The sequence below is a fragment of the Manduca sexta genome, unplaced genomic scaffold, assembly GCF_014839805.1.
Source record: "Manduca sexta isolate Smith_Timp_Sample1 unplaced genomic scaffold, JHU_Msex_v1.0 HiC_scaffold_2063, whole genome shotgun sequence".
NCBI classification, from domain to species: Eukaryota; Metazoa; Arthropoda; class Insecta; order Lepidoptera; family Sphingidae; genus Manduca; species Manduca sexta.
This window is the reverse complement of record NW_023592990.1, coordinates 1-22,284: the sequence shown is the minus strand read 5'-3', so window position 1 is coordinate 22,284 and position 22,284 is coordinate 1. Positions and strand designations below refer to the sequence as shown.

General features: G+C 33.6%; 1 pseudogene; it reads right to left on the bottom strand.

Annotated features, from left to right (window-relative positions):
• Window positions 1–3,884: 3,884 nt before the first annotated feature.
• LOC119191883 lies at window positions 3,885–21,776 on the bottom strand (annotated as a pseudogene).
• Between the last annotated feature and the right edge of the window lie 508 nt (window positions 21,777–22,284).

Below are 22,284 nucleotides of genomic sequence, written 5' to 3'. Positions count from 1 at the left end.
TTTCTTACATACAATATATATATAGCATCACACCCTTTCCCCTTTTTAGGGGTAGGCAGAGGTGTAACATTTCAGCGCGATAGTCGTACTGCGAGCGAAACACATTAGTTGTGTTTTTGCGTTGGGTTTAGTTGCCTCTACTTCTTACTTACATCCATATATATAGCATCACACCTTTTCCCCTACTTCTTACATACATATATATAGCATCACACCTTTTCCCTTTTCAGTGGTACTCAGAGGTGTAACTCCTCAGCGCGATAATCGTATCGTGAGCAAAACACAACTATGCCATTGAGATGGTCTATTTTTTACTAACTTGTGTTAAAAGCAAAAAATAAAAATAATTTTAACAAAAATTTTAAAAGCAAAAAATAAAAATAATTTTAACAAAAAATAAAAATAATTTAAAGCAAAAAATAAAAATAATTTTAACAAAAAATTAAACCGCCTTCAAAAACCACTCAAAACCAAAAATAATTTCACATAACAGTTATATATTGGATACTAATTTTGGAGTCGGTGCCTAATTAAAATTTCTAGTTAGCTAACTAAATCACGCTGTGGCAAATAGGAGCGGAGCATCAACAAAAAATGTGGCAAAAACGGGGAAAATTTATTCCTTTTGAGAGCTTCCGTTGCGTGCGCTGAGTAAACGGGTAAAGTTACGTAACAAATATGTGTGTAACCACAGTTCTCTGCTGGAAAATAGAATATATTGGGAAATTTATCCCGAAAATCTCTATACGCGGGTGAAACCACGAGCAAAAGGTGCAATGAAACTACACAAAATGTGATAAAAAATCTGTTTATTTTTTTTAGGAATATTAAATTTTTAATCACAAATCAAGTAGCTAAGTATATTTTAATTTTAATCACATTGCACCCAATGATCAGATTGAGTGCGACATCCAAAATATTGAGGTTTCAAATTAAGTAGTTTAATAAATTTAGAACCAAGACCTGCCACGGGTATTGGTCGATTTTGGTCCTCAATTTCCCTTTTATCTCCAAGATATAAATATTTATCAATCCAACGCACACGATACTGCTGAAATTAAGATAATATCTTTGTTTATATTTTGAAGAGGTGAATTGTCAGCTATCCTTTTCGGTCCCATATGGGTGGATTTCCATTATTAAGGGTGGGTAAATAACTCTAGAGGTAAATTTATTGCATTTGCAACAAATTTCGCACTTCGGCATGCTATTAAGTTATTAAGTACCTAACGTTTCCCCAGATAGTGCTTACTGCTTTTGTCTTTTTGCTTAGATACTAATTAATATGATCAGGCGGGCATACTTATCTCGCCGGTCAACTGTATGGAGAAGGTCTCTATGGAAATCTTTTCGTAAGCATGCTGAAAATGAAAATCCTTACTTTACCTTATTATGACTTCCATTAAAGGGCCATATCTTCGTTTCGTTATTCAATTCTGATATGTAGATGTTCCACATTTTCCAAAATGTCTATAATAAAATATATACTTATACCTTTATTGTATCTATGTAGTTATTATTTTTTCAATATACTTAGCTACCTAGTTATTATGTTTTTTTTTTTGTTTGTGTTTAAGAAATGTTGTTGTATTGTTCCGATATGGTTGTGTTTGTGGTTGACAATGGGTGTGGTGGGGACGAGCAGGGTCCGCTATTGGATACGGTGCCCGCTCGCCCCACTATTTATTATGTTAGGTGTACGTATCGTATGACGAGTATTCTTTATTCTTTACACTGTCGAGAAATGACTTTTTTTTATGGATCCCTGCAACAGGTACTAGGCATTTCTTATGGCTGCCGCGCGAATGGAATTTAAGCTGCCCTCGACTCTTTTGTACCGGACCTTTAAAATCTATTAATCTATAATAAATTACGATTAGCTTACATTTCTCTTAGAGTTTGATTCCAATTCGTAATATGTTGTTCTTATTCCTTGAAAACAAACTTTTAATGATTGCCTTCTACTTTTTTTGAAAATCGTCAAATCAATTGCTTTCAAAGGATAGAACGAAAGAATTTTTCGTAAGTCATCTCTATACGAGATATAAGACTCCGATGTGAAGTGTTTTAGAACTTTTTCAGATCCAATAATAAAATTTGTCGGAGTAAGAGCTGAAATATAATTTAATATTAACAAGAAGGACGCGTTTTTGCGTCCGGTTCTGTTGGGTCTATTTCTTCCATACACACATACTTTGCACCACGCTTTTTTGCCTTTTCAGAATTAGGTAGAGTGGTAACACACAGATATTTTGTCAGTTAAGTCCCAAGTAATAGTGGGTGAGTGAGTCTATAGCCATTTATCGGGCACACTTCGAGCCTCAGGGCTAATATTGAGCAGAAAAACATTTTGGCCAACCGGGTATTCGGACCTGTCAGGTCCATTCAGCGCAATATTTGTACTACGTTCGAAATACGACTATACCACCGAGATAATCTATTTATTACTCACATAAAAAAATTGAATATTTTTTAAGAAAAATAATTAAAACCGCTTTCAAAGACCAAAAAATAATTTAATATTACCTACCTAAGTAGGTATATACTGGTTACCAATTTTAGAATCGGTGAATATTAAATTATTTTATGATTTTTAATTGTTTTGAAGGCGGATTGTCGTTATCAAAGTTTTTGTGTATGAATAATAGGTAGGTAATGCTTACCAAGATAAACCCATCGTAAAATTTGTTTGCCATTTCTTGTAGTTTCTTTAAAGATATTTTCGACGAGGATTCTATCGTCGCGGTTTTTGTTTACTAGTAATTGTTTAATTAATCCGTAACGCATCACGCGAGTGTATAATGAAATATGCAGCACAAAGTAGGCACCTCTTAATTGGTCATGCACTGCTTTATTTTCTTTTTAATTTAACCAGAGTCAAGTTATATAAATGAATAGTTATTTGAATGCATTTTGTTTATAACTCAAGGGTTTAACTTTATTAGCCATTTTATCAGTAATTTTAGCCAATATCGGGATACTTAGTTATGTTTGGTAATGATTATTTTGCATGTAAAGTAATAAAGGATTAGCACTTGGAACCACAAGTAAAAGATAAACTATTTATATCTACGAAAGAATAATTTATAATGTAATTCATAGTATTGTAATGCTCTTTGATGAAATTCAAAGAGATGTAATTTATTTACCGAAGTTGACATAATATTCAAAAATATATAAATCACTATGGACAATACCTATTCTGCGTAGAATTTAGTAAAGAGGTCCTTGACCATTCGTTTTATACATTTATGGCGCTCGAGTTATGCCAAGAATATAATATATAGATTTACAAATAATTGCTTTAAAAACTCAATATTAGGTCTTTTTGAAAATTTAAAACTACGTGAATGTTCCTTATAGAATTACCTACGTAATGGTATTGGTTGTATATTAAGATGATGTCTAGGTGCTTTAGTAACATATTGCAACAATATGACGTTTATTTTGTTTTCTATGTTTAATATAACTTCTACAAATACGGATAGCGTTCCGTTTTGCTGTTGGCACTGCCACGTCCACTATCAAACAATGAACATTATAGGCCTCCAACGACGATTTCTTGTAAGCGGTCAGCACCCTGCGCCAAGCTGAAATATTTAATGATAATTTCTCTGGTATCTACTTTGTGGGTTGTAAGTACAGATATGTATGAGATTAATGATAAAAATATTCATTAATATACCTACCTATACTGAATAGCTATACTAGTTATTAGAAAGGCAAACTAAAATGGTAATGGGAGTAAGATTGTATTTGCGCGTGCTAATCTCCGGAATTGATCTGATGATATCCTACTATTTGCCGATCCTGTTTCCACCTTCGTTGGTCGATATCGACTGGTATCCATAAATGTATAAAATGTGTAAAAATAAAACTCAAAATGCACGCATACACACTAGCACTTTATTACCTTAGTCCTTAGTTATTTTATAAATATCTGTATGTATATTTACACTTGATATATTTGAATGCATGAAAATTAAATTTCATATTTTTTCACGAACGACACAATACACTATGATCTACTATATTATATAATTTGCAAGGTGGAACAGTATGGATTTGTCTGACTGAATATAATCCGTACGTATTTCATATATTTTATCATCTTTTTCTAGGTAGTTTTTTCTATTGCACCCACCCCTTTCTTGAATTTACATATTTTCTGCTGTTTTGTTTTTATTGTTTCCTAGGTCTAAAGCTTCATTATTTATATCTATATCAGCCGCGAAGAGACTTATAAAGAATAATCCAGCGAAACTTTTTTAATCTTGCCTGTTCCACCTTGCGCATTATAAGCAATTACATCCATCACACGTTTTATAGTTATAAATTTATCTAACTTTGGTTATTAACATTTATTATTTTCATATCAAGGTTACTTATTTATAAAACTTAATTGTGATTTTTGCATAAACATTTCTGAAGAATCTCGATGATAAGAAGATATTATTTATGCTATAATTGATATGACTATTCAATGCCGAGAACATGGTATTTCGATATCCTCACAGAAATTTCGCATTTAACATTATACAGTTTTAGTAGATCGCAGAAAGATTTCCTTGAATTCTTTATCGACTGGCATCTGCCTGTGAACAAAACTATAAGTTAACTAAGTATGCCAACACGTATAATATAAATAAGTGTTCTTCTCAAAAACCTCCACACCAAATATTGAAAGTCTGATAATTGTAGTTTAAGTCATTTGTTAGGTTCCACATGAGAAAATTGCAACGTCACCGAATTGGTCAGAAATCCCTTACCAGTAGTTTTAGACGTGTTATGTGTTTTTACATGCATTTTGACTGTGATATTGTGTTTATTATGATAGTAATGATTAATAACGCGTTGATAAATACTACAAACAATGTCAGGTACATTACTAGTATTCACTTTGATGAATTTTGTATTTTAGGAATGACTTTAGGTATTGAAATTGAAGGTGGCAATGGCAACAGGTTATTTCCATATCTTGCTTTGAAGTTTTTGTCTAGAGAGGATTCATTGTCTTCTTTCTCAAGCGCACAAATATCTATTTCCTGTAATATGCATAATGGAGTAAATTGAGTTGACATTATAATCTTTTATTCGGTAATTTATGCTATACTTTTAGGGTAACATTCACACTGTCGTCCCTACGACTACTCGATATAAGTATCGAGGCGAATGGCATTATTATGTAGATTAGCCTAATTTTTGTTTTATAAAATTAAACACTTACCAAAGCTTCAGTCTTCTTTCGTAAATTGGACCTAGAAAGCGTTAAAGCCAATTCCGACTGTAGTCTATTAGTTATCGGCACATCATTAGCTTCGTTGAAGCCGTCGACTCTATCCCCAATTAAGAAGTCAAGTTTCGTAGGTTCTCGTTTGCTGTTTCCATTGTGAACATATTCGCCAATAGTTACTGATACCGGTCTAGCGTGTTTTTTCATAGTAGCAGTGCCATTGGGTGCTTTAACGAAATAATTCGAAGGTGGTTTTGGTTGCACGCCTAAGGGATTTTTAATTTATACGATTCTAATGATTCTAGTTCAGCTTTTTCGTCTTTAACTTTTCTTAGCTGAACTGTATTAGATTTGTCGTGATAATCAGGTGTGGGAGTTCGCATCAACGTCCCGTTTTTTCTACAATTGGGTGCTTTGAGATCATCAAGAAGTTTCGAGATATGTTGGTGATGTTCTGAATCATTTATTTTCTTAATACCATTTTGTTGAGAATTTGTAGTGGGCATCTGGAAAAAAATCATAGATATTACTAACCCAACTGATATTTCCAAAATCAGCTGACAAAACAAGTTGGCAAATAAAACGGAAAATTGCATTTATTTTTATATTTCTTTAGATTAGTACCTACTTATTATATTATACGATATTAGGGGCCGTTTAAGTACGTAATATGTAAGAGAGAATTTTAATAATTTTTATCCTGAGGTTACCCGTATTGCTGACAAGTAAGCAAAGTTCCCATGCTTACGTCACCATAGGTAGGTATAATGTTAACAACATCTGTTTAAATTCCTTTTTTTATTTATTTATCAAACATAATCAAATAAATATTGCCGACATAAACACTGTTCAGATCGCCTATTCCCCAAATCATCGAAAATAAGCAAACCATAGAATCCCTCACTCCCATTTAGTGCTTACGTAATACTTTACGGCCCCTTAGTTCAAAAAAGTAGGTAGACTATATTATTGATCAAATTAACCTTCGATAAAAAAAAATGTTACGATCAAAGCTACTATAGTTAGATATTCACGGCGAAGTTACTATGTTATTTAACTGGTACGATTGAGGATACAACTTCGGATAAATCATGGAGTAGGTTTTTGCGTTAGGTCGTTTATGACGTCATAATAATTCATGAGTAATCATGTAATACTTAACAATCTGACAAATTATCTTTTATAAAAGTAAAAAACTGCAAACATTTTGAACATTTTTAAGCTCTCTGTAGTACCTACCTATATTTTTTTTAGAAACTGTTAAATCTATTTATACATAACCAGAAGTCAGCTATATCCTAATCTATAATTAATAAATTTCTAATAAGAGAATGTAAACACTTGAAATTTAGATACTACCGGTGGTGGAGGTGGTGGGTTGTCCGTCGCTTCCCTCTTCGTCTGAGGATGATTCTTGCTAATAGTATCTGTATGTGTGTTCTCTGGCTTTTTCATATTCGAATTTTGACGTTCCTGTTACATAAATATGAATATTTAGTTACAGTAAGCATAAGACATTTGCATAAGCATGAGATTTTGCCTGCATACCTAAAATTTACACATCAGCCTGAAAAATAGCGTGTACATTAACAAAATACTGTATACAATGGACTATAAAAACATGACTAGTTACCATACCTACATATTAAGTAAGTATTTCAAAAATAAATAGTACTGGGTCTATCTACAAAGTTAACGCATTTAATTATGTCCTTGTATTTATTTGTATTATTTTTTAGAATACATTAACTCTTGCTTTTATCTAATGAAAGACGGTGGTCCGTTAGCGGAATTATGTTACAACTGATTTATTTAATGTTCTAGGTACATACATAATTATAATACTAAACGTATGGTAGCCACTTTGAAAGTCGAAATCGGTATGTCGGTGAATATGCAGAAAATACGAATATTGTAAAATACATAAATATTCCGTATCAGGAGTGCCAGGAAATTTTATAAAAAAATTATAAAAATATTTCTAAATTTATTAATAACTAGCTTTTGCTCGCGGCTCCGCCCGCGTTATAAAGTTTTTCAGGCTAAAGTTTTCCATTATAAAAGTAGTAGTTTCCCGGGAGCCTATGTTCTTCCCAGGGTTTCAAACTGTCTCCATACCAAATTTTATCTTAATACGTTGGGTAGTTTTGAGGCAGACGTTCAGGCAAAGGGATGCAGCGGGGGACTTTGTTTTATAATATATTTTTTTAGAACTTTTTAAGAGGAATAATCCCGACATACATCATTGTTGCATAACTTTAACCGTTTACGCAGCGCACGCAACGGAAGCTCTCAAAACTAATAAATTGTCCCCGTATTTGTAACATGTTTCATTACTGCTCCGCTCCTATTGGTCATAGCGTGATGATATACAGCCTATAGCACCCCACAAATAAAGGGCTATCCAACACAAAACGAATTTTTCAGTTCAAACTGGTAGTTCCTAAGATTAGCCATTACTGCTCCGCTCCTATTGGTCATAGCGTGATGATATATAACTTAGAGCACTCCACGAACAAAGGGCTATCCAACGCAAAAGAATTTTTCAGTTTGGACCGGTAGTTACAGAGATGAGCCATTGCTGCTCCGCTCCTATTGGGTATAGCGTGATGATATATAGCCTATAGCAATCCACAAATAAAGGGCTATCCAACGCAAAAGAATTTTTCAGTTTGGACCGATAGTTCCTAAGATTAGTAAACAAATATAATGAGAAAGCTTCGAACTGCTAAGCTATCGGGAGTTACACGTGTCATTGTGAGTCAACCATAAAAGATAGACATATGCTGTCGTGGGATATTTTTTACATAATTTTTAGGAGAACATTTCCGTCATACATGATTTCTGTGTAGCTTTAACCATCAAGGTTGCACACGCGACGGAAGCTTAAAAAATGGAGTAACTTCTCCCGTTTTCCCAACATTTCCCTTCACTGCTCTGCTCCTATTAATTGTAGCGTGATGAAAAGTATACTATAACCAGCACAGGAGTATGACAAATAATTGTACCAAGTTTCGTTAAAATCCGTCGAGTAGTTTTTGTTTCTATAATGGTTATACAGACAGACAGACAGACAAAAATTTTACCAATTGCATTTTTGGCATCAGTATCGATCCCTAATCACCCCCTGATAGTTATTTTGGAAATATATTTCATGTACAGAATTGACCTCTCTACAGATTTATTATAAGTATAGATATTTGTCGACATTTTGGCGCCCGTTGTCACCTAGAGCCGAGAGCAAACATTCCTCTTGCTCTACCTCTCTTGCTCTAGTACTGGGGCCTTGCCGGCGTGACGTTAGCAATGACTAATTATATTAATACTTATTTTATGCACCATATGCTACTTACTTGTCCAGAAGATTTGACCAGATGGATTATTAGGCCCGAGAACTGGTATTGGAATAACAATTATTTTGCTCTTAATGTTCTGAAATGATGTATGTGAGGAGAGTCTAAATCTTTTCTTCTGTAGAGCAGGATCCATAAGACAGTTATTAATAAATGATTATCTAACATATATATATTTTAACATGAAACTATCTAACGTATGCCTAGCAAGAGCTGGCTAATACAAACACACCGGATTTTTGGGTGAGCGCTTTAGACGCTCGCAACCCCTAAAAATTAAGCAACCATGCTGAAGAACAACCTAACCAACGAAGTTTATTTAAATAGAACAATTACATCCTTTTCAGGGCGAAAGTAATGTAGGACTTCCCCTAGCAAGTGGACCAACGACCCGCGGAAATCCGCACGTATTATCTAAGTCATATATGAAGCCAGTTAGAATATAAAGATGAGGGTTACCATCCACTCATACTCTACTGTGAACGAAAATAGACATGTAGGTATATTTAATGATGATTGAATGACACACATCAAGGAAAACGATTAAAAACTAACATACCTATAAAAATAATAACCATTAATGTTTCGTGGATTTGAATAGCAGACTGTTGCGCTTTCCGTCAACGATACGATATACGCCCATATAGATAGGCGATGTATAAATTTATAGCTGAAAAATCGTGTCGATAACATTGGCTGTTAAGTAACATTTGCCACAAACCCCTACAATAACCAAATGTGATGTATATTATCGTTACAGTATTGCTCATATATACATAAACAATATATTATCTACGTCTACGTAAGTGCATGCATCACACACCTTCGCAGGTCTTTAATGGATTTAGATACGAGCTGTTATCGCAGACTATGTCACACTGGTGTCATACAACTATTTGGCCGCACCTTTATTACTATAAACAACAATAGCGGTCAATCATTGTCTTTTGGATTAGAAAGAGTCAGTAATCTTAAGATATGACGTCATATAATTATTTACTCTTTGCTTAAATCACGTGTCTTATCACATTATTTTACCTGGTAGCATTAATGTACAAAGATACTTAATTGGTTTAATAAGAAGTTAAGGGTTTGCCGATGCAGGTATAATTAATATAGAAGCGCGAAGAACTTCATGATTGTTCGGCTGAAAAATATGGTTATTACTCAATATAAATAACATTTTTTATAAGTTACATAAGCGCGACTAATGTTCGGTACGATATATATCGATTTTATTTGCTATTTACCTTCCTACCAATAATCTAAACAAGATTTTATCAGACGCATGTACCTGGATTGACAGATAACTCTTATAGGTAGGTGCTTATAATTGGTACATACACAGGTATTATATGAGAAAATTACGAACACATTAATAACTTGATACAGGTAGTTACATATTAATTTAAGAATTTTAGAAGTCGGAAATTAGGCACCTTTTGAAAATGATCATTAACTAGAGGAAAGATGTAATAGTCAGAATAAAGAAGAACACATTATGTTTTACTTACTTCGTAACATTGGATGATGACTAAAGGTTTAGTTTTATTGTTGACCTTGTTCATTGTAGAGGCGATCGGCAGAACTTAGCATAGAAAAAATTAAACAAAACAGCACATCAACCGCATCGCACTACTAATTGTAAAAACTATTTATTTGTACACGTAATAACTTTTTACAACTAAAAATAAGAGCAGATTTAATGGATTTTCGAAAATAATGTTACGTCAAGGTCGAAAGTAATTTTCCTAAGGCATGAAAAATCGCAATAATAACTGAGCCAAGTTATCGCGACGAGGCCTGGCGAAGCGTGCGGTCGACGGCGCGCGACGAGACCGAACGACTGAGCACGGACAGCGATCGAGCAAGGTGGTATAGCTAATGGTGTGCACCGCGGCGCCCGCTGATACTCATTGCTGTTATCAGTGCAAAGCAAAACCGATATCGAGCAATGTCGCTATATGTTTAATGGTGTACACTGCTTGCTATACTATGTAAAACAGTCGACCGACACAAACGCAAATACATATAATATTATGTATCTAAGTACGTGTTCAATGTTGATACCTAGACACTCTTTAGTCTTTACTCATAACTAGTTGTAGTTCATATTTGTATCTATAAATCAAAGCGAAAAGTAATTGTTGTATTAATAGTTAGATTGCAATGTGAAGTATGTAAGTATATCTTTCCACACGTTTAACGAATTAGTGATAAAAATATCTCGCGGTTATTTGTTTCCGAATTAGTCCTTGTATGTATAGGTCCATAACTTTAATAATAAGTTGTAATGTTCTTAAGAAAAAAAGAAAAAGTTATCAAGTGTTTAATATTAAATATACTTCGAACTTGTCTAAAGAGTTACCAATTCAAAATGTTTCTGTGTGAAACATGTTTTTACTAGAGGAGAAACTTATTATAAAAAGACAAAAACCATACTGGATAAGTGAGAAACATAAAATACATTATTATAACATACTATGTGTAAGTTTCTTCCTTTTAGTAAATACCTTTCTTTGCATAAGACCTGTAGTAGTTATTAATAAGTGAAGTAGCTTATAAATATTTTGGAGCCAGAGAGTTGATTTTTTTCCTGCACCACGTCGGACATAATATTATATGCACGTCAAACTCATATTAATATAAAATATGCTTATAGCGCATAACGACGGCGATTTTGAATATTTGCGTATCGTTAGCCGGACATATTTTGATGGGTGGAAATTATGATTTTAGTTCATTACTTGTTTTTTTCTAATCACACGGAGCTAATGCGGGAAATCCCGAGTTAGAAAATGTTTTTTTCCCTTGTAGTACGTCACATGTTACAAATTAGAGGAAATGGAAAGATGTAATCGAATACGTTTCTTTGAGTATATTGTGTAGTTTGCTTTACCAAAACATCGTCTATTATAGTCCATCTCTGTACGCACCCTTATTGTACTTATAGTCTGGAGTGTGCACTGTATGTGGGCAATCCGAACGCCCCTTAATATTTCTGTTTCATAAAAAATAAAGTATTTTTGCAGTTTGAAGGTTGTCATCCGAACTTCCACACATAGCTGCTTATAAAATATCCACCTCTCCTTTTCTTTTATACGAAATTACTAGATCATTTAAAAATTTCAATTTACACTAACGAAACGCCTATTCCGCCTATTCTCCAGATTAAAATGAAGCTCTACAGAAGATACTTCAAACATTATAATGATTAAACTGTCTAACCTAACCTTAAAAGTCTTTTCTACCCCCGTGGCAATTCTTGTGCTCGGTCCCCACGCCGAATGTACGCCCACACACGCGGAAACACTTGTCGCGATCCTAGGCACACAGTCAAGTGTGTATACCTCATGGTGGGCAATTCTCATTGAGGCCTATGAGGGCTCGTGAACATTGCCTGGCTTTCTCCCTTCCTCTTATCCTAAGAGGCTTCTCCACCCCCCACACTTCCCTTCCCCAGATAACTTCTCCCAACTTTCCTCCAGGGCCCTGCAGTCGTTTAGTCGGGGAATTCTAGTATTCCATTCGCAGGTTTCCCCCGGCGTTGACTGCGGGGTCCGATACACAAAAAAAAAAACTCGGAAGACTAGGGGACGAGCTACGTATAAAATAGCGGAACCTCCTGATTTTCTTTTGACGTCGCCATTAGATATAGTTTACCGCATTTATATTTTGTATTTGTAGTGAGCTTAAAAAAAATGTTTCCGCCGCGCCGCGAGAATAAAAATATTTTTGGCTAAATTAATCTTTTGACTCATACTGTTGTATTTATTACTAACAATTACTGCACAACAGAAGTAACGCTCCAATACGCTCTTTTGAATTTATGTAAGCATGTGGTAACGTTTCGTGTCGAAGTGACCGTATTAATTTTGTAAGTCGGTAATCGTCTCAGACTCCAAAGTTATGTAACGCTGAGGAAAAAAGCAAAACTATTCCAAGCATTTTGTTGGATTTATATGAATAGATACTGGTTTTATTCGCCGCTTTACCTGCGATTAAATATTTTTTTGGAATAAAAAGGTCATCAAGAACCCGCATTAAACATTAAAAAAGGTACATCATTGCGTGGTTTATAACAAATATTGGTACACAAATTGATAACTAACATTTAATTAATAAACGAAAACATGTACTCGTCTTTACCTGTGCAAACATTGTGCCGAAATTCACCCATGAATACCGAACGTTTTCATAAAGATCCTAATTAGGATTATTATTATTTTTAAATTTTTAGTTTAATATGAATATAGCGTTTGCGTGAGTGTATTTCTGACTGAAAATGTACTTAATGTTGTTGCGACCTATTCTCTTAGAGCAGTGGTAGTAAATTACTTTATATAGATAATTATTTTGTTTCAAACTTACATTTTTTTACTTTACATCTATGTTTTCAGAAACAGTAGAAAAGGGTTATTTCCAAAAAGATAAATAAGTGATTTCATTAAGTAATACAATGCCAAGATAACGCTGTATAAACATGCATTGAGTCGAGTCCATTTTATTACTTAACGCTAATAATTTTTCTAGTTATGCATAATTCCAAAAACATTGATGGTTATTATTGCAGATCTCAGGATTTATTAGCTATTACGTAAGTCTTGATGTACCTGTATCTAAAGCCTGTATAATATAAAACTTTACATGAAAGTAACTGCGAACAAAGGTTCCAATATTTAGAAAATATGATAGCCTATTAAAAATTACTTTACCATACTTCAAATTCTTTATTACTTTATCCTATATACTTTATCAAAGATGTTTGGGTATATTATGAGAAGAACAAATAGGATTAGATTTGTACGCACCAAAGTCTCCGCGCCATCTTTATTCTCTTGGATTGTCGTGGTCTCGTTTTCAACGCCAGAAAACATTTTTCTGTGGACCTTTTGAATTCATCCATAAGAGCATCGTGTTGTTTCTTTTTGTCATTATCTACTGTTTTTGGTACATTTTTCTTTACTGGATTTAACGGCGGGTTATTTTCTGGAGGAGTGTTTTTCTTGTTCTGGTGAATACAAAATAGAATGCTCAATTACTATGTTTAGTGATATTATTAAAATCATTATAATATTGCATTACTGAGTTTATAATGCAGATATCAGAAAAACAAAGATAAAAGAATTAATATTATCTTCTGTGTGAGTAAATGCGTTGAAACTTATACAATTTTACAATTATGTAATAACAACTTAGTGTGACTTCATAAAATTGTTGTAATACGTGAATGAAACTAAAATATGTATACTAAGTTGGTATGATGTTACAATCATAACTTATACAACGTCACATACAACTACAGATGGAAATTAATAAGAAAAGAGAGCAAGTGAAGGTCCGTCCATCTGTGGCCATTAATTATAATTACTTCGGCAGGATATTGTCGCGCCCAAATTGCGCTCATACTTTTATAAATAAAATTAGCTATATAAGTCACGTAAGAGACCACCAAAGGACAGAAGCACGACTATTGGATTCTCAGTCATTTTTATTATAGTTGCCGTGGCCAAAATCGTCTAGGAAGACATCATTATCATTAAGATAAATTAAAGCGCATCCTTACCTGCTTCCTTCGATGTATTTCTTCAGCAATGGCACTTGATAATGTATTTGAACTAGAGACACTTGTAGAATCGGAGTTTAAGTCATTCTTCATGGGCAGCATATTGTAATTATTGCAACTCGATTTTCCACATATGGCTGTACTCGTGTGATGTACTTCTACTACTATTGTCTTTTTGTCGTTGTTCCTATTGGTATTGTTTGTAGAATACGTATTTTTTCTAGGCGATTGATTGTTGTAGCTACATTGTATAGTGGCGCCGTCTTCTGTTAAATTAATGATGGTTTTGTTCGATGGACTCGTGACGTATTCTTTATTATTTCTCGAATTAGTTTTATTTTCGAATGTGTGTGGGTTGTTTGGTATACTGGGGCTGTCATAATCAGGTTCTATATCTGAAGGAGCGTCGAAGTTGTGTATGTCACTATTCTTCCAATCAAAGTCTAAACTGTCCCACGTGCGTCGTTTAAGTCTGTTCAAAGTCAACCTGTAATAAAACTTATGAATTTTGAAACAGTCGACTATCGACCGTAGATTTTTATTTGTTGTGGATAAATTGTAGCCTTGATTGGTAAAAAAGAGAACGACTCGTCACTAGCTGGGCTTCAGTCAATAATAGATACCTACAACTAGAAATAACTACGTGTACAATTGCACAGTACCATTGACTGTTCAGTACAGTTTAATAAATATATAAAATTGAAATGATCATACTATATCTTGATAAAAAATTTAACTTTTATTTTTACGTGATTCTGTGATTCAACATCAAAAACAACATTTGATCATAACTGGAGCCTAGATCGAGGTTAAAGATTTCAATTACGTAGACATCTGATGGAATTCGAATATGTACTATTGTTTATAATACTTATTTATTCGTATTATTATTATATTTATCAAGCTAAAGTTTTAACGTTGCAGGCAGTACTAAATAAGCTTACAATGGTTTACCTAAAGCAACGCGATAAAATATTATTATTTAAGATACTTATTGTCTGTAATATTTTATTTAATTAATTGCTATAGCTAACCAGTCAGCCCGATCAGCAGCTTCTTCAGCAACACTTGCAAGTCGGCGGCGCAGCGCTGCAGGTGGCGCGAGAGGCACGTGAGGCGCGGCCGGCGCCGGACTCCTCTCCCCGGCTGCGGATGAGGCCGAGCTGTTGTACCCCGAGCTCTCGGGTGACACAAGCTCAGTGCCTGCACCTTCACGCACCACCAGTTCTAGACGTCCACTAGCCTTCATAGCAGATATAGCCTAGGCAATAATAGGTTAAAGAAGATCAATAGACACCTCTTATCTAGGACTATGTAACTAAAACCTATAAAATATAAACCTATCGTCTTTTTCTATGGACTAGTCGGGGGAAAACCATTAAAAATTTCATTGATGTTGAATTATCATATATAGATAATAAGCGATTAGATATTTAGGTAGGAATAAAGTGTTTGACTTGTAATAGATAGGTCGATATAGAGTATAGACAATATAAAACTATGTTCACTGAATAGTCCATTGAAAAGTTACATTTTGGGTTGCGTTTTTTAGAGGACGCAATTTTATTTTTTTGAAGTGTGGGGGGGGGGTCAGTCTAAAGCTAAAACCAAGTTTGTGGGGTTGCCACCCGTTGTCCCACGGCCGCCATCTTGAAAATAGGGGTTGAAATGGTTTTACGATGTATCTCTTAAACTATTTATCTGACAAAAAATGTAAAAACATTTTTGTTGCAAATTAAATTCTCTATAACTTTGGTCTAGTAACTTTTGTCGTAGAACTATAAATAAAAAGTTATAAGCGAAAATGTTAAGAAATTCAATGTTAAGCAATGTCCATTGCAACGTCATCAGAACGTGTGTTTATAAGGTTCATAATACTTTTTGTACTCTCATTAATACCCAAATACCCAAGGGACCATTAGGGAACAAAAGAACATCTGCCTACTATTATTATTATTATTTCTAACCTCTCCTATTGTAAGAATAGCTGATAATATTTATAACTTTTTTATTTATAGTTCTACGACAAAAGTTACTAGACCAAAGTTGTAGAGAATTTAATTTGCAACAAAAAATGTTTTTACATTTTTTTTGTCACATAAATAGTTTAAGAGATACATCGTAAAACCATTTCAACCCCTATTTTCAAGATGGCGGCCGTGGGACAAGGGTGGCGACCCCACAAACTTGGTTTTAGCTTTACACTGACCCCCTACACTTCAAAAATAAAATTGCGTCCTCTAAAAACGCAAGGTAAGGCCTAAAAATGTAACATTTCAATGGACTAGAAGGAGATTTAGAAAACGTTCGCCTACCTCATTAAAAGCCACGTTGGAAAAATCTATTCCATTACAGGACAAAATTTGGTCACCCGGCCTAAGTCCGGCATCTTTAGCTATACCGCCATCTCGGACGAATTGAACAAATATGCCAGGTTTCCATTCTGGGCCTTTGCAGATTCTGTAACAAGAATATATATTTATTTGTTAATTAAACATACAAAATTATCAAAAAATCATAATTTCAAACTTAAATAATATTGTATTTCTTAATATACACGCACATTAATTTTATTATGCGCACTTAAACTCGGTTTAGAGGTGCGTAGGTACCCAGTTTGTTATAAATATTTTTAGGGAAAAACAACCTAAGTGATTTATAATGGTTTCTTAAGAGGACATAGTTGGAATCGTTATTTAATGCCCTAAAATATTAAAAACAATGATATTATAAACATTAAAGACTGTTTTTCTAGAAATCTTTATCTACGCGGTTTGTAGTGACGTGAGGGATTTTAACTCTTTATGATAAGGGATGGCAAGGGAGCCTCAAGCCTGGAATAAAGGTGTAAAACCAGCCGTAGCAGCTCACGTAATTATGACGCGTACTAGAATTAGCCTGTGTATATCCGATTTTAAATAGACTGGCATAATTGTGTCAATTGGCAAATTATAACTATCTTTCTTTAATCAATATTCTATCTGGACCATACTGTTATTACCATCAGGTGAAGTAAGGTCACTTTGCTGATCCCGTATAAAAAAAACACGTAGAGTGTGGTCATTACTTATTGAGTCCATACACTACGACTGCGTTATCAGGAATTAGTGAGTCAAATGATAAACCTTACATTATTACAAACTCCTGCTGTCTTTGTTTTCTGATAGTCTTAATTGCTTTGTTTAAACATACTCGATTGAATGTGCCCGAGATTTTCGAAACTTAAAGTGTAAAGATGTCCTACGTACGGACGTTGGCGCTTATTATATTAACTACCATAATCTAGGCAGTAAATATTTGTGGTAAAGATCCTGTAAGACGCGATGAATAAGTTACATAACAGACCGTAAAAAAATCACATTTTATGTTTTTTCGTTTGATTGTCTAATTGTTCAAATGTTGTTAGGTGTAATACGCAGAAACCAAGTGATTTTAAAAACCTAATTACTTACTGAAATAAATTAATTCTATGTAATATACAAGGAAACTTCGGGTTATAAAGATACACGGAGAGACGGGTAACACGCTTTGCGCATGTTCAGCGCTACAGCGTAGTTTATCGGAATGGTATCAGCTACAAATAATAATTATGGAGGGTGAGGTAATTTTTTCGGTTTAGTACATCTCCGCAAAACCTTAGAATAATAATCTAACGATTTAGCGTTTCATAGTAATTAAAAACTCGTGGTTAAAAGCTTATAAATTCGAAGATTGTGAAAATTTTCATATAGTAAACATGCCACGGAGCGCCACTTTCTTTTCGTTAAAAATTTAACGTTGGTAGTACAAATGTCTTGTAGAAAATGTTATTACATCAGTACAGGATTATCATTTATGCCACTTATACTGTTTAATTTCTGCATGACCCAAAGATTGACTGGTAGGGAATGCCTTCGGCATCAAGCCCGTCTTTACATTATTGTGTAATAAATGTGTAAAATAAAAAAAATCTCTAAAGATACAACAATTCCTATAATACTCGTATGCAAAATCCTGCAACTACGCTTGTTAACACCAACCATTGAATTTCATTGCAAGTTAATCCGTTTGCGGCGAATACTCGCATGCTGTACATCCAGTGATAATGAACCAAACGAGATAATGTAAGTAAATATATAAACGTAAACGTCATCGTTATTATCTTTCTCCGTTAATATCGACTATGTAGGATTGTTATCAACATGAGTGTTAGCTCAAAACCACCATGGCGACAATAATATAAATGCAACTTTTAGCGTAATCTTTCGTCCTTGAGTTACAGTAATAAATTAAAAAAATTGAACAGGGAATCGTAAACAATATAAGAAGTTTATACATGTAAGTGTGTCATCCGTAATTGCATGATAAATGAACGTACCCGCAGCCTAATTTAGCTCTTGGCGGCACCAGGACGGATAGTCGTAAATCGGACAAACGTTCAGTCTCATGACAGAGCGTAGGAGACGACGATACTTCTGAGCCCAGAGATCCACGCTCCGATACGAATTGCCATGAAAGCACCTCGTGGACTTTTCTACAACGAAAAAAAAATATTATTTTATCTAATTTTGAATTACGATAATATTTTATAATGTTTATCGTTGATATACTCACTCTTTCATAGGAAGCATTCCCACATCTGTAAACAAATTGTAAAGTAAATAAAACAATATAATAATACCACAGCGTCGTTGTTTTCAATTTGTATCTTGCGCACCCACATGAAAATTATAGTAAAATAAATTCTAACACAAAACTAAATTAATTTTGAATAATTATCTAAGTTTGATCTAATTACTCATAATTACGAGGTACTCAAGACTGCTTCAGAGGCGTAGTTGTATTGTCTGTGTGGTACAACGCCGCTCTGTGCTCCTGGGGTTCAAATCCCGTGTCGGGAAAATTGATATTGGGTTTTACTGCTCAGTATCGGCTCGGAGTCTGAAATAGCCGCCTAGCGTGTATTATTGGACGAAATACACCTGGCAAAAAGTGGATGTCTGATTACGATGGATGGATGTGATGAAAAGTGGGAATGAAAGCGTGATGTATGTATTGTTGATACTTAAAACTAATGCCATCTTTGAAAATAGTATTATGATTATGGATTAACATACGCATATAGATTTTATCAGAATCACTGGTAGGTAATAGATGGCCGTTTTTCAATATTTACATAAATAATACAGGTATTCGTCACATCACATCACATTAATTGGTCGCTTTCCACTGAATGATAATTTTTTGAGGATATTGCTCAATCGGGCCAATTTGGAGAATGTTACGTTTTCTAATGCGTGTAAAACTAGTAGTAATAATACTATATAGTAATATACAACGTCTAGTAGTAGTGATAGGGACACGCTGGTCATATCGTTTACAACAGTCATGCCCTGGCTCTATGAAGGTGGTAGAGTAATTTATGACTGTTACTCTAAAACCCGATGTCAAGAAAAGCTATTGTTGCATTTGGTGCCATCAATGCTATTGCTATAGAATTCAAAATAGATAGAAATACAAATCGCTCGACATAATAATTATATTTCGTTTTGAGATTTGCATTTAGCGACCGATCGTTAGGATTCGCCAATTTCTAGGAGTGAAGTTAGAACAGAGTATACAAATCACCTTCACGCGGTAGCGTATCTGTTATAGTTTTTAAAATGTTCGTATTGCATAATTAAAATTTTCATTGACTAGAATTTGGTTACCTAATGCCTAGTTGGGTACTATAAACATGGCAGCACACGTAAATTTTATACTGCCAAGCCCTTGAATCAATTCATCGCTTAAATTAAACACACAGCGAAAAGTAATAATGAAATACTTATGTATGTATTACAAAAAATATAATAGATACTTATATAAAATAATAGATATATAAATATATATCTAGATATATAAAATATATATCTAGATATATAAATATATATCTAGATATATAAAATATATATCTAGATATATAAAATATATTATAGATAGTGTTGAAATCTGCAATATGTTTTAAATGCGTAAGTTGTTAGTTCGTCATTTTAACGAATTTGGCGGAAATGTTGTAAATACCTATTCAATATTTTAGTATACCTTTAAGAGAAAATATGGTAAAATTTGTTGCTGCTATGGATGCTAAAATCGAGGCAGTGAAATATGAAGTGAATTTCAGAGAAACACAGAACGCGTAGGTTTTAGAATCGATTCTTAGGGGGTGCAAAAGTTAAAGATGAAAGTATACTGTTCGATAAACGATTAATAAAAATAACCTTTTTCTTGCGTCTGTTTTACAGAAAATAAAACAATTAGAAAAATGTTACAAACCACGGAAATAGGACGTACAAAATTTCATAATTCTCATTAATCCTATCTTTTACCGTTTATTTTTTTTAAAGGCGTTGTCTCGTTTTTATTATAAAATATGTAGGTATATTATTACATATTTTATATGGTATATTATTTAAATGAGAAATGCTATCACCCACTTTGAATAAAAAACCTTGGTATGTGGACAAAACTTTATCTTATTTCGAAAAAAATTTACTACTTTAGAAAAACATAGAAAAATGTTCTGATTTTAAATATGTATGAAGCTTATAAAAAAAATTACGCTTAAGTCAATTAGCCTTTCACCTGTCCGTATAACATATAAATATTGCTTATAATATATGCACAAATAACTTAATGTTTATATCTTCCTATGATCAAGGTGACATAACTTTTGATGTGGAATTAATTAAAGTGATTTTATTCATTGGCACATGATCGAAAGCGACAGTTACGAGTTAACATAAATTATGAATTGCGTTATGTAACCATTCAAGTTCTTGGTGATCAGATAGAATATTGCTACATTTTGATACTTGTGAAACTTGAGGGCTTTGTATGTAAACCTCTATTTGTAGTACATACCAAGATCAATTTATGGATATTAGTATTAACTTATACCCGTGGGCATACTTCTTGTAAGCGCAAATATTGTGAATAAACCCGTCACCCGAGTGTAATTTAACATGCGAATAAAGTGTGAGAAACGCACCGATTAGTCACACATTTCAGCTTAAATTACGCTGTGAATCGTAACGATCGTCATAATAATATTGTTATATTACCACGATAAAGCTTTAACAAATCATGTGAGTTTGGCATTTTATACATTTTAAATATTTTATCGAGTTCATGAGCGTAAATTTCTTTATCCAAAACAAAAGTACGGAGCCATGCATTTTGCGGTTACTAATTAACCTATATTTCAATGCAGGTCATGATCTATCTAAGACCAAGTTCATCTCAATCTAATCAAAGGTTTATGTGCTTGATTCATTTTCGATTAATTACTCACCATGGCATAAATAATTTTGTACATACATTTAAACGCATTCATGTAACGCTGAGCGCATTTTGGTAACATCAGTTTCATAAATAATTCGCAATCAGAAAAAATAATTTATATTTATGTAGCATATTTCCTCTAGAGCTTTTAAAATGTTGGTGTGAATTTTACTAGGCGAATACATTTTTATTGTTAAGCATTATTTTACTTACGTCTAACTTTAATCTTCAGTCTAGACTGGGAAGCTAGGTAATGCGCCAGCTCTGCATGTACGGCATCGTCCACGCGGAAGCCATTCACGCTCACTAGCTGGTCACCCACCTGGAAGTTGTTAATAACATTGTTTATACCTATATATTATGTAACTAATTTCTTTTGAGAGAGAGGGTAAAAACTGTATGCGGTTGTATAACAATATGAAGTGATTTGAAATAAAATTAATTTACATTAATAAACTTTTCAGAAGCATTTTTTTTCTTATTTGAAGTACATTTCTCCTGTAGTTATAAGTCTATATATAAAATGTGTGCACCGTCATGCTGTCCTTTGTTCTTTGTAAGATTCAAAGTTCGGGTACTGCAGTTTACGGGCAGATGATGCTTACTCAAGCGAACTGCATGCTCGTTTCGTTTTTAGTTTTATAAAGAATATGAAAAAAACACTGGTTCAGTCCCATGTTAGGACTCTACTTGTGTGTTCTACTAGAAGCCGACCAAATACAAAAGTCACACTGTCATCTATGCTCCAAAATAAATTGTAATGGAATAAGTACTTTAGATACATAAGCTCTTTAATACGATAACTGACAATTAAAATTTACTTGCAGTTT